General features: G+C 32.8%; 1 protein-coding gene across 1 annotated transcript in view; it reads right to left on the bottom strand.

Annotated features, from left to right (window-relative positions):
- nfkb2 (nuclear factor of kappa light polypeptide gene enhancer in B-cells 2 (p49/p100)) overlaps window positions 1–5,848 on the bottom strand; it is a 34,706-nt gene extending 28,858 nt beyond the window's left edge. Inside the window, exon 1 of the mRNA XM_044372848.1 lies at window positions 5,752–5,848. The gene's annotated coding sequence lies outside the window, so the exon portion shown is untranslated. The remainder of the gene's footprint in view (window positions 1–5,751) is intronic.
- Window positions 5,849–12,826: the final 6,978 nt, after the last annotated feature.

Genomic DNA, 12,826 nt, shown 5'->3' with positions numbered 1-12,826 from the left:
ACAGTGTGTAGTACAGTGTGTGTTACAGTGTGTGTGTGTGTTACAGTGTGTGTTACTGTGTGTGTGTGTGTTACTGTGTGTGTGTGTGTGTGTGTTACTGTGTGTGTGTGTGTGTTACTGTGTGTGTTACAGTGTGTGTTACAGTGTGTGTGTTACAGTGTGTGTGTTACTGTGTGTGTGTGTGTGTTACTGTGTGTGTTACAGTGTGTAGTACAGTGTGTGTGTGTTACTGTGTGTGTTACAGTGTGTGTGTGTGTGTGTGTTACTGTGTGTGTGTGTTACAGTGTGTGTGTGTGTTACTGTGTGTAGTACAGTGTGTGTGTTACAGTGTGTGTTACTGTGTGTGTGTTACAGTGTGTGTGTTACAGTGTGTGTTACTGTGTGTTACTGTGTGTGTTACAGTGTGTGTTACAGTGTGTGTTACTGTGTGTAGTACAGTGTGTGTTACTGTGTGTGTTACTGTGTGTGTTACAGTGTGTGTTACTGTGTGTGTGTGTTACTGTGTGTAGTACAGTGTGTGTGTTACTGTGTGTGTGTTACAGTGTGTGTTACAGTGTGTGTTACAGTGTGTGTTACAGTGTGTGTTACTGTGTGTGTTACAGTGTGTGTGTTACAATGTGTGTTACAGTGTGTGTTACAGTGTGTGTTACTGTGTGTAGTACAGTGTGTGTGTTACTGTGTGTGTGTTACAGTGTGTGTTGCAGTGTGTGTTACAGTGTGTGTTACAGTGTGTGTGTTACTGTGTGTAGTACAGTGTGTGTGTGTGTTACTGTGTGTGTTACAGTGTGTGTTACAGTGTGTGTGTGTGTGTTACTGTGTGTAGTACAGTGTGTGTTACTGTGTGTGTGTGTGTGTGTGTTACTGTGTGTGTTACAGTGTGTAGTACAGTGTGTGTTACAGTGTGTAGTACAGTGTGTGTTACAGTGTGTGTGTTACAGTGTGTAGTACAGTGTGTGTTACTGTGTGTGTGTTACAGTGTGTAGTACAGTGTGTGTTACAGTGTGTAGTACAGTGTGTGTAGTACAGTGTGTGTGTTACAGTGTGTGTGTTACAGTGTGTAGTACAGTGTGTGTTACAGTGTGTGTGTGTGTGTGCGTGTGTGTGTGTTACAGTGTGTGTTACAGTGTGTGTGTTACTGTGTGTAGTACAGTGTGTGTGTTACAGTGTGTGTGTTACTGTGTGTGTGTTACAGTGTGTGTTACTGTGTGTGTGTTACTGTGTGTGTGTGTTACAGTGTGTGTTACTGTATGTAGTACAGTGTGTGTGTGTTACAGTGTGTGTTGCTGTGTGTGTTACAGTGTGTGTTACTGAGTGTGTGTGTGTGTGTGTGTTACAGTGTGTGTTACTGAGTGTGTGTGTGTTGCAGTGTGTGTTGCAGTGTGTGTTACAGTGTGTGTTACTGAGTGTGTTAGTATGTGTGTTAGTATGTGTGCTACAGTGAGTGTGTTAGAGTGTGTGTGTTACAGTGTGTGTGTGTTACAGTGTGTGTGTGTGTTACTGTGTGTGTGTGTGTTACAGTGTGTATGTTAGTATGTGTGTTACAGTGTGTGTGTTACAGTGTGTGTGTGTGTTACTGTGTGTGTTACAGTGTGTGTGTTACTGTGTGTAGTACAGTGTGTGTGTTACAGTGTGTGTGTTACTGTGTGTGTGTTACAGTGTGTGTAACTGTGTGTGTGTTACTGTGTGTGTGTGTTACAGTGTGTGTTACTGTATGTAGTACAGTGTGTGTGTGTTACAGTGTGTGTTGCTGTGTGTGTTACAGTGTGTGTTACTGAGTGTGTGTGTGTGTGTGTTACAGTGTGTGTTACTGAGTGTGTGTGTGTTGCAGTGTGTGTGTTAGTATGTGTGCTACAGTGAGTGTGTTAGAGTGTGTGTGTTACAGTGTGTGTGTGTTACAGTGTGTGTGTGTGTTACTGTGTGTGTGTTACAGTGTGTGTGTTACAGTGTGTGTGTTACAGTGTGTGTGTGTGTTACTGTGTGTGTGTGTGTGTGTGTGTGTAATGGAGTCATATCTAAATACATCAGGGGGAATCCCCCTCTCCCCCTCCCTCCTCTGTGATTATTTGGACTCTTAAAGGGACAGTCCGTCATTTCTCCGTCTTCCCCAGAGTCATATGCTTCGTGTTAGCCTAACTTAGCACAAAGACTGAAAACGGGGGGAAATTGCTAGCGTGGCTCCATCAAGACAGAAAAATCAACCACTACTAAAAACAACAAAAACAACCAGTCGTCCACATGAAGCTCAGATCTGTGGTTTGATCTCTCTCAACCCAACCGGTCAAAGCAGATGGCGCCCACCAAGAGCCGGGGTCTGCTTGAGGTTTCTACCCGTTAAAGGTGAGTTTTTCCTTACCGCTGTCGCCAAGTGCTGCTCATGGGGGAATTGTTGGGTCTCTGTAAATTAAAGGGAATAGTCTCGACCTGCTCTATGTGAAAAGTGCCCTGAGATGACTTCTGTTGTGATTTGGTGCTATATAAATAAAAACTGATTGATTGATTGATTGATCATGTGACTCCAGAAGCAGCGTTTTCTAATCTGGCGTCTCTATCAGCATGATGACATCATCTGTCTGTGTTTCCCAAACCGTCACACATCACTGTTAATCAATAATGATGTCTGATGATGTCACAACGCTGTGGTTAAGGTCAGGTGAGGTTTAGTTAGATTTAAGTTAGGTTCAGGTTAGGTTTAAGTTAGGTTCATGTTAGGTTCAGGTTAGGTTCAGGTTAGATTTAAGTTAGGTTCAGGTTAGGTTCAGGTTAGGGTTCAGGTTAAGTTCAGGTTAGGTTCAGGTTAGGTTCAGGTTAGGTTTAAGTTAGGTTCAAGTTAGGTTTAAGTTAGGTTCAGGTTAGGTTTAAGTTAGGTTTAAGTTAGGTTCAGGTTAGCTTCAGGTTAAGTTCAGGTTAGGTTCAAGTTAGGTTTAAGTTAGGTTCAGGTTAGGTTTAAGTTAGGTTCAGGTTAGCTTCAGGTTAAGTTCAGGTTAGGGTTCAGGTTAGGTTTAGGTTAGGTTTAGGTTAGGTTTAAGTTAGGTTTAAGTTAGGTTCAGGTTAGGTTCAGGTTAGGGTTCAGGTTAGGTTTAAGTTAGGTTCAGGTTAGGTTTAAGTTAGGTTTAAGTTAGGTTCAGGTTAGCTTCAGGTTAAGTTCAGGTTAGGTTCAAGTTAGGTTTAAGTTAGGTTCAGGTTAGGTTTAAGTTAGGTTTAAGTTAGGTTCAGGTAAGCTTCAGGTTAAGTTCAGGTTAGGTTCAAGTTAGGTTTAAGTTAGGTTCAGGTTAGGTTCAAGTTAGGTTTAAGTTAGGTTCAAGTTAGGTTTAAGTTAGGTTCAGGTTAAGTTCAGGTTAGGGTTCAGGTTAGGTTTAGGTTAAGTTCAGGTTAGGTTCAAGTTAGGTTTAAGTTAGGTTCAGGTTAGGTTCAAGTTAGGTTCAGGTTAGCTTCAGGTTAAGTTCAGGTTAGGTTCAGGTTAGGTTTAAGTTAGGTTCAAGTTAGGTTCAGGTTAGGTTCAAGTTAGGTTTAAGTTAGGTTCAGGTTAGCTTCAGGTTAAGTTCAGGTTAGGTTCAGGTTAGGTTTAAGTTAGGTTCAAGTTAGGTTCAAGTTAGGTTTAAGTTAGGTTCAGGTTAAGTTCAGGTTAGGGTTCAGGTTAGGTTTAGGTTAAGTTCAGGTTAGGTTCAAGTTAGGTTTAAGTTAGGTTCAGGTTAGGTTCAAGTTAGGTTTAAGTTAGGTTCAGGTTAGGTTTAAGTTAGGTTCAGGTTAGCTTCAGGTTAAGTTCAAGTTAGGTTCAGGTTAGGTTTAAGTTAGGTTCAAGTTAGGTTCAAGTTAGGTTTAAGTTAGGTTCAAGTTAGGTTCAGGTTAGCTTCAGGTTAAGTTCAGGTTAGGGTTCAGGTTAGGTTTAGGTTAAGTTCAGGTTAGGTTCAAGTTAGGTTTAAGTTAGGTTCAGGTTAGGTTCAAGTTAGGTTTAAGTTAGGTTCAGGTTAGGTTTAAGTTAGGTTCAGGTTAGCTTCAGGTTAAGTTCAGGTTAGGGTTCAGGTTAGGTTTAGGTTAGGTTTAGGTTAGGTTTAAGTTAGGTTTAAGTTAGGTTCAGGTTAGGGTTCAGGTTAGGGTTCAGGTTAGGTTTAAGTTAGGTTTAAGTTAGGTTCAGGTTAGGTTCAGGTTAGGGTTCAGGTTAGGTTCAGGTTAGGTTTAAGTTAGGTTCATGTTAGGTTCAGGTTAGGTTCATGTTAGGTTCAGGTTAGGTTTAAGTTAGGTTCAGGTTAGGTTCAGGTTAGGTTCATGTTAGGTTCAGGTTAGGTTCAAGTTAGGTTTAAGTTAGGTTCAGGTTAGGTTCAGGTTAGGGTTCAGGTTAGGTTCAGGTTAGGTTTAAGTTAGGTTCATGTTAGGTTCAGGTTAGGTTCATGTTAGGTTCAGGTAAGTTTTAACCTAGGTTCAGGTTAGGTTCAGGTTAGGTTCAGGTTAGGTTCATGTTAGGTTCATGTTAGGTTCAGGTTAGGTTCATGTTAGGTTCAGGTTAGGTTCAGGTTAGGTTCATGTTAGGTTCAGGTTAGGTTCAAGTTAGGTTTAAGTTAGGTTCAGGTTAGGTTCAGGTTAGGTTCAGGTTAGGGTTCAGGTTTTCTTGTTTGGGTTAAGATGACTACTTCCTAAAAGTTAGGCCACCTCTGTCGTTATGGCAACAATAATAACCACATGGTTAAGGTTAGGGGACAAATAACTAAAACACTAACGTTAGCGGTTAGCTTAGCATAATCTCACTGTAAACTGCATGAATACCACTGATTCTAAAAAACTAGACTTGCAAGCAGGTACAAATTAAACACAAAGTTTAAAACCTGATTTATTTAATTAAATCATTTAATAAAGTCCTGGAGCTGTTGTCAGGGCAACAAGACTTTTCCACATGGGCCTTTTTCACACGATTTATTTTACCACCAAATGACTCGTTTTATCGGAAGAAATGTCGAAATGACGTTAAGTCTACAAACTCGTGCATCATCGCCATCTGCTGAAACAGTCACATGATCAAATGTTCTGCATAATAAGTTCATTCAGGTCAAACTGGGGTCTGTTTACTGGTAAAAGTAGCACAAAAACACAGTCAGTGTTTCTTGAGTGAAGGTAAGGTACATTTTGACAGAGCAATCCCTACTCAGGTTTTCACCTGCTACTTATGGTCTTCCTCACTCAGCTGATCCACCTCCATGAGGACTGAGTGGACTCCATCCACTGATCAAGACCATGAGATGCAGTTGAAAGCTCCAGAAAAAGCCAGTAAGTGGATCTGATCATACTGATTAATCTGATCAGTCTGATCAATTTGATCAATCTCAAATTAACCTTAAATCAACATCAAATTAACGTCAAATCAACTTTAAACTTTGAAACGATAATTAGTTCATTATTATTATTATTGTTTGTTTGTTTGTAGTCGTTCAGTGTAGAAGTGACGTAAACGTGAACGCGTTTAGCAGGTTTGAAGGTTCCAGTTGTGCGTCTGAGCTCAGCTGATCGTGTTATTGATCTTCAACTGATATTGATCCGTTACTGAATCCGCAGTTTGCATTAAGAGAAGTAGATCGATGACTTCAGGTTTCACACCTGGACGAGCAGCACGGATGAAAAGTAGCTTCCTGTCTGATTCTGACATGTTTACAGTCATGTTTATGAATGTTTATCGATCTGTTTACAGTCATGTTTATGAATATTTATCGATCTGTCCCTGACAAATCATCTAAACAGATACAGATAAAGTAAAGGTGAGTTTACCTGCCTGCTGCTCTGTCAGCCTGCTGTCAGTCTGTCTGTTTGTCCGAAAAACTCAAAACTACCGAATGACGAAACGGCAGAAAACACCTGAGGCTGCTTCCTGTTTGTGCTTTTCAGAATAAAAGCACGGTGGTCTTACTTTGTTATTATTTGGACTTTTAGTTTGTCAGGATCATTCTGCTCTCCTGTTCTGTTGTTGATCTTCTGTCACATCGTTAGTTTAATGAGACTACACTGAATAAATTAACTAATTTAATGTTAATTAAACCACGGACTGGGTATTCTTTCTGTTTTTTTAAAGGAAATAATAAAATATTTTCTTTCCCTTTAAAAAGAGAAAGAATATTGACTTTAAATGTCCACACAGAGGAATTATTGATCCACAACAGGTCTGATTAGTTACACACTGTAAACAATGATCACACAACGTTTTAAAAAACAAAATAATCTTTAAATCATTTTGAATTAGTCTTTTTGATTTTGATTTGAGATTATTTTGTTAAATAACTTCTAATAATTAACTTTCACTCACATGTTTAATCTAAATTATTCTGTTTTAATTCCTGAATCTGAACCATTCAAACATTTATAGATTATAGATTAGTCTGTCAGTAAATGAAATAAATGTGCTGTCATGTTCAAACGTCTATATTTCATGTTTTCAGCAGTTAAATGTTTTATGAAAGTATTTTATAAGAACAATAAATGTATTATTTATCATAGTTAATAATAATAATAATAATAATAATAATAATAATAATAATAATAATAATAATCGTAAGTATTATTATTGTACTTTTATTTTAAAGTGTTTTTATTATTTAAAAAGCTTTTAATTTGAAACTAAAACCGCTCCACCGGAAGTCACTAACCGCAGCGCAGTCGTGTTGTCATGGTAACCGCAGCCGTCAGTCAGAGCGGAAAGTCCCGCAATGGAGGGGAATTCCGCCGCCACGTGGCAAATCCTGCCCGCTGATTGGTGGAAGGAGGGAGTCCCGCCCACCTGACTGTTTGTATTAAACCTGCTGGAAATAAAGTTTTAAAATGATTTTATTCAGTATTATGTGATAATATCTGACAGTTTAATAATGTAATATTATATAAGATCATCAGTTTGAATTAAAGAAAGTTTGAATATTAAACTTTTATGTGGATGTTTGAACATTTACTGCAGTACTTTTTCATTTAAAGGTATTTGTTTTTTCTTCTACATTTATGTGACAGCTGCTGTTTATACAAACATCAGGTTCATTAATTAGAGTTTAAGATGCTGATGACACCTGAACGCAGCACAACACTGAACTTTACTGAAATATCAACATTTTTATAGTAATTCAACCTAAAATGTTTGTTTTTTTATTTCAACACCTTTTCAGTAATCAATCGTTATATTTCTGAATCAACAGTTCACTCATTAAACTTGTTAAATTAAGTTTCTGAAGAAACATGATCAGCATGTTGCACATTTCCCAGCATGCATTGTTAGAAAGTTACTGCGTGTCTTTAATACACGTTAAAATAAATCCTGTTTTTTTCTTTTCATGACAATAAAAACAACACGAACCATGAAGCTCAGTATCCAAACACTCGATTAATAATGAAATAATATAATAATAATAATTCAGTTTCAAACAGACCTGAACTGTTTAATTAATGAACATTTAGAAGAAAAGTTTGTATTTATTGATTTAATGTGAAACTTTCACTCATATTATTAATTTAAAACAAGTTACATTTTACAGAAATAAATAAAAATATTATTTATATTTTAACATTCTGATACTTGAAGTAGTTTTTTCAGATTGTTCTTCTGTACTTTTATGTGTAATGTCTTAATTTTATAGTTTTATTTCTACTTTGACTTTAACAAATCAGACTTTCAGTCAGAATATGAGATTTGATTGATAGATGGACAGATTAATTGATTGATTGATTGAGTGACTGATAGATAGATTGATAGATAGATTGAGTGATTGATAAACATATTAATGCTCCTCTCAGGATGAATCCTGCTGACTGTGGAGTTTTTCTCTCTAGCGCCACCAGCCACCACTTTACTGAACTTTAACTTTAATCTGATGAACTTTTTTCTTTGATTATGACATTTCCTTCTTCTGTTGGTGTCAGTTTGCAGGTTTGTGTCATTCATAGTTTTTATTGATCATGTTTCCTGTGCTTTGTGCTGTGATGCTGCCACCTGCTGGTCAAACATTGCTACACTGCTGCAGAACAACAGAACTTCATTCTGCTTTGGTTTGTATCTATATTATATGCTAATATTATATACTATAACTATGATATATTAATAGTTTCAGATCCTAAAACTACGTTTAACCTAAAACAAATACCAAGCAAACACAAACAGTCTTTAAATGATGATTTCTTTATTGAACAGCCGTGTATCGTACTTGTTGTTCCACTTGCAGCTGGATGAGACCAGAACTCGTCTTTGCTTCGTTTCAGACTCAGTGGAGGTTTTGCAGCTTGTTGAAGGTTTAAATCAGGATTTCTGCTGTTGACCATCTCTGAGAATCAGGCCTGCGTCTGATTGGTCCAGCTGAACCATATTATCAATAAAGTTTGGTAGATAATTATTAATACTAATACTTTTCACAAAGTTGACACAGCTGTTCAATAAGTAAAATGATCATTAAAAACTGTATTTTGTGTTTTATGTTAAATTTTGTTTGAAGATCTCTAACTATTTAATGAGATACAGAAATAGCAGAAATGTGGAGGGCAGCGTATACTGTATATATTATATATATATAAACACACTGTATATATAAATACACACGGTATATATATATAATATATATACAGTGTGTATATATTCATATACACACTGTATATATATATATATATATACACACACTGTATATATACATACACACTGTATATATAAATACACACTGTATATATAAATACACACTATATATTCATATACACACTGTATATATACATATACACACACTGTATATATAAATACACACTGTATATATTCATATACACACTGTATATATAAATACACACTGTATATATACATATACACACTGTATATATAAATACACACTGTATATATAAATACACACTGTATATATTCATATACACACTGTATATATAAATACACACTGTATATATTCATATACACACTGTATATATGAATACACACTGTATATATAAATACACACTGTATATATTCATATACACACTGTATATATAAATACACACTGTATATATACATATACACACTGTATATATAAATACACACTGTATATATTCATATACACACTGTATATATAAATACACACTGTATATATACATATACACACTGTATATATAAATACACACTGTATATATACATATACACACTGTATATATACATATACACACTGTATATATAAATACACACTGTATATATACATATACACACTGTATATATAAATACACACTGTATATATACATATACACACTGTATATATACATATACACACTGTATATATAAATACACACTGTATATATTCATATACACACTGTATATATAAATACACACTGTATATATACATATACACACTGTATATATAAATACACACTGTATATATTCATATACACACTTTATATATACATATACACACACTGTATATATAAATACACACTGTATATATAAATACACACTGTATATATTCATATACACACTGTATATATAAATACACACTGTATATATTCATATACACACTGTATATATGAATACACACTGTATATATAAATACACACTGTATATATTCATATACACACTGTATATATAAATACACACTGTATATATTCATATACACACTGTATATATACATATACACACACACTGTATATATGAATACACACTGTATATATAAATACACACTGTATATATTCATATACACACTGTATATATAAATACACACTGTATATATACATATACACACTGTATATATAAATACACACTGTATATATAAATACACACTGTATATATACATATACACACTGTATATATTCATATACACACTGTATATATAAATACACACTGTATATATAAATACACACTGTATATATTCATATACACACTGTATATATACATATACACACTGTATATATAAATACACACTGTATACATAAATACACACTGTATATATTCATATACACACTGTATATATACATGTACACACTATATATATAAATACACACTGTATATATAAATACACACTGTATATATTCATATACACACTGTATATATACATATACACACTGTATATATAAATACACACTGTATATATAAATACACACTGTATATATTCATATACACACTGTATATATAAATACACACTGTATATATTCATATACACACTGTATATATTCATATACACACTATATATAAATACACACTGTATATATACATATACACACTGTATATATAAATACACACTGTATATATTCATATACACACTGTATATATAAATACACACTGTATATATAAATACACACTATATATTCATATACACACTGTATATATACATATACACTGTATATATTCATATACACACTGTATATATACATATACACACTGTATATATAAATACACACTGTATACATAAATACACACTGTATATATTCATATACACACTGTATATATACATGTACACACTATATATATAAATACACACTGTATATATAAATACACACTGTATATATTCATATACACACTGTATATATAAATACACACTGTATATATAAATACACACTGTATATATTCATATACACACTGTATATATAAATACACACTGTATATATTCATATACACACTGTATATATTCATATACACACTGTATATATAAATACACACTGTATATATAAATACACACTGTATATATTCATATACACACTGTATATATAAATACACACTGTATATATACATATACACACTGTATATATAAATACACACTGTATATATTCATATACACACTGTATATATAAATACACACTGTATATATAAATACACACTGTATATATTCATATACACACTGTATATATACATATACACTGTATATATTCATATACACACTGTATATATACATATACACACTGTATATATGAATACACACTGTATATATGAATACACACTGTATATATTCATATACACACTGTATATATAAATACACACTGTATATATTCATATACACACTGTATATATGAATACACACTGTATATATGAATACACACTGTATATATAAATACACACTGTATATATTCATATACACACTGTATATATTCATATACACACTGTATATATGAATACACACTGTATATATGAATACACACTGTATATATAAATACACACTGTATATATTCATATACACACTGTATATATACATATACACACACTGTATATATGAATACACACTGTATATATAAATACACACTGTATATATTCATATACACACTGTATATATAAATACACACTGTATATATACATATACACACTGTATATATAAATACACACTGTATATATAAATACACACTGTATATATACATATACACACTGTATATATAAATACACACTGTATATATTCATATACACACTGTATATATTCATATACACACTGTATATATACATATACACACTGTATATATAAATACACACTGTATATATAAATACACACTGTATATATTCATATACACACTGTATATATAAATACACACTGTATATATTCATATACACACTGTATATATACATATACACACTGTATATATAAATACACACTGTATATATTCATATACACACTGTATATATAAATACACACTGTATATATTCATATACACACTGTATATATGAATACACACTGTATATATGAATACACACTGTATATATAAATACACACTGTATATATTCATATACACACTGTATATATTCATATACACACTGTATATATACATATACACACACACTGTGTATATGAATACACACTGTATACATAAATACACACTGTATATATTCATATACACACTGTATATATAAATACACACTGTATATATACATATACACACTGTATATATAAATACACACTGTATATATAAATACACACTGTATATATACATATACACACTGTATATATTCATATACACACTGTATATATAAATACACACTGTATATATAAATACACACTGTATATATTCATATACACACTGTATATATAAATACACACTGTATATATAAATACACACTGTATATATTCATATACACACTGTATATATAAATACACACTGTATATATTCATATACACACTGTATATATAAATACACACTGTATATATAAATACACACTGTATATATTCATATACACACTGTATATATAAATACACACTGTATATATAAATACACACTGTATATATTCATATACACACTGTATATATACATATACACACTGTATATATAAATACACACTGTATATATAAATACACACTGTATATATTCATATACACACTGTATATATAAATACACACTGTATATATAAATACACACTGTATATATTCATATACACACTGTATATATAAATACACACTGTATATATTCATATACACACTGTATATATACATATACACACTGTATATATAAATACACACTGTATATATTCATATACACACTGTATATATAAATACACACTGTATATATTCATATACACACTGTATATATACATATACACACTGTATATATAAATACACACTGTATATATAAATACACACTGTATATATAAATACACACTGTATATATTCATATACACACTGTATACAGTGTATATATTTCTATGTTCATATTTACTGTGTTTGGGTCCATCAATGATTCATTGGTCACATTTTCTGCTACTGGTTTGTTGCTGGTTTGATAATTGAAACTGAAACCTGAACAACCAGCAGAGCATCATTTATATTTCATGATTCAGACAGAAAAACAAACAATAACTGAATCATCAGTGAATCAATCAACACTTTCATCAAACATCAAAAACACTCACATCAACTTCTTCTGTAGTTTTTATTGTTGGTTTAAC

This window comes from Thunnus albacares, chromosome 14, assembly GCF_914725855.1.
Source record: "Thunnus albacares chromosome 14, fThuAlb1.1, whole genome shotgun sequence".
NCBI lineage: Eukaryota > Metazoa > Chordata > Actinopteri > Scombriformes > Scombridae > Thunnus > Thunnus albacares.
This window is presented reverse-complemented; position numbering and strand designations above follow the sequence as displayed.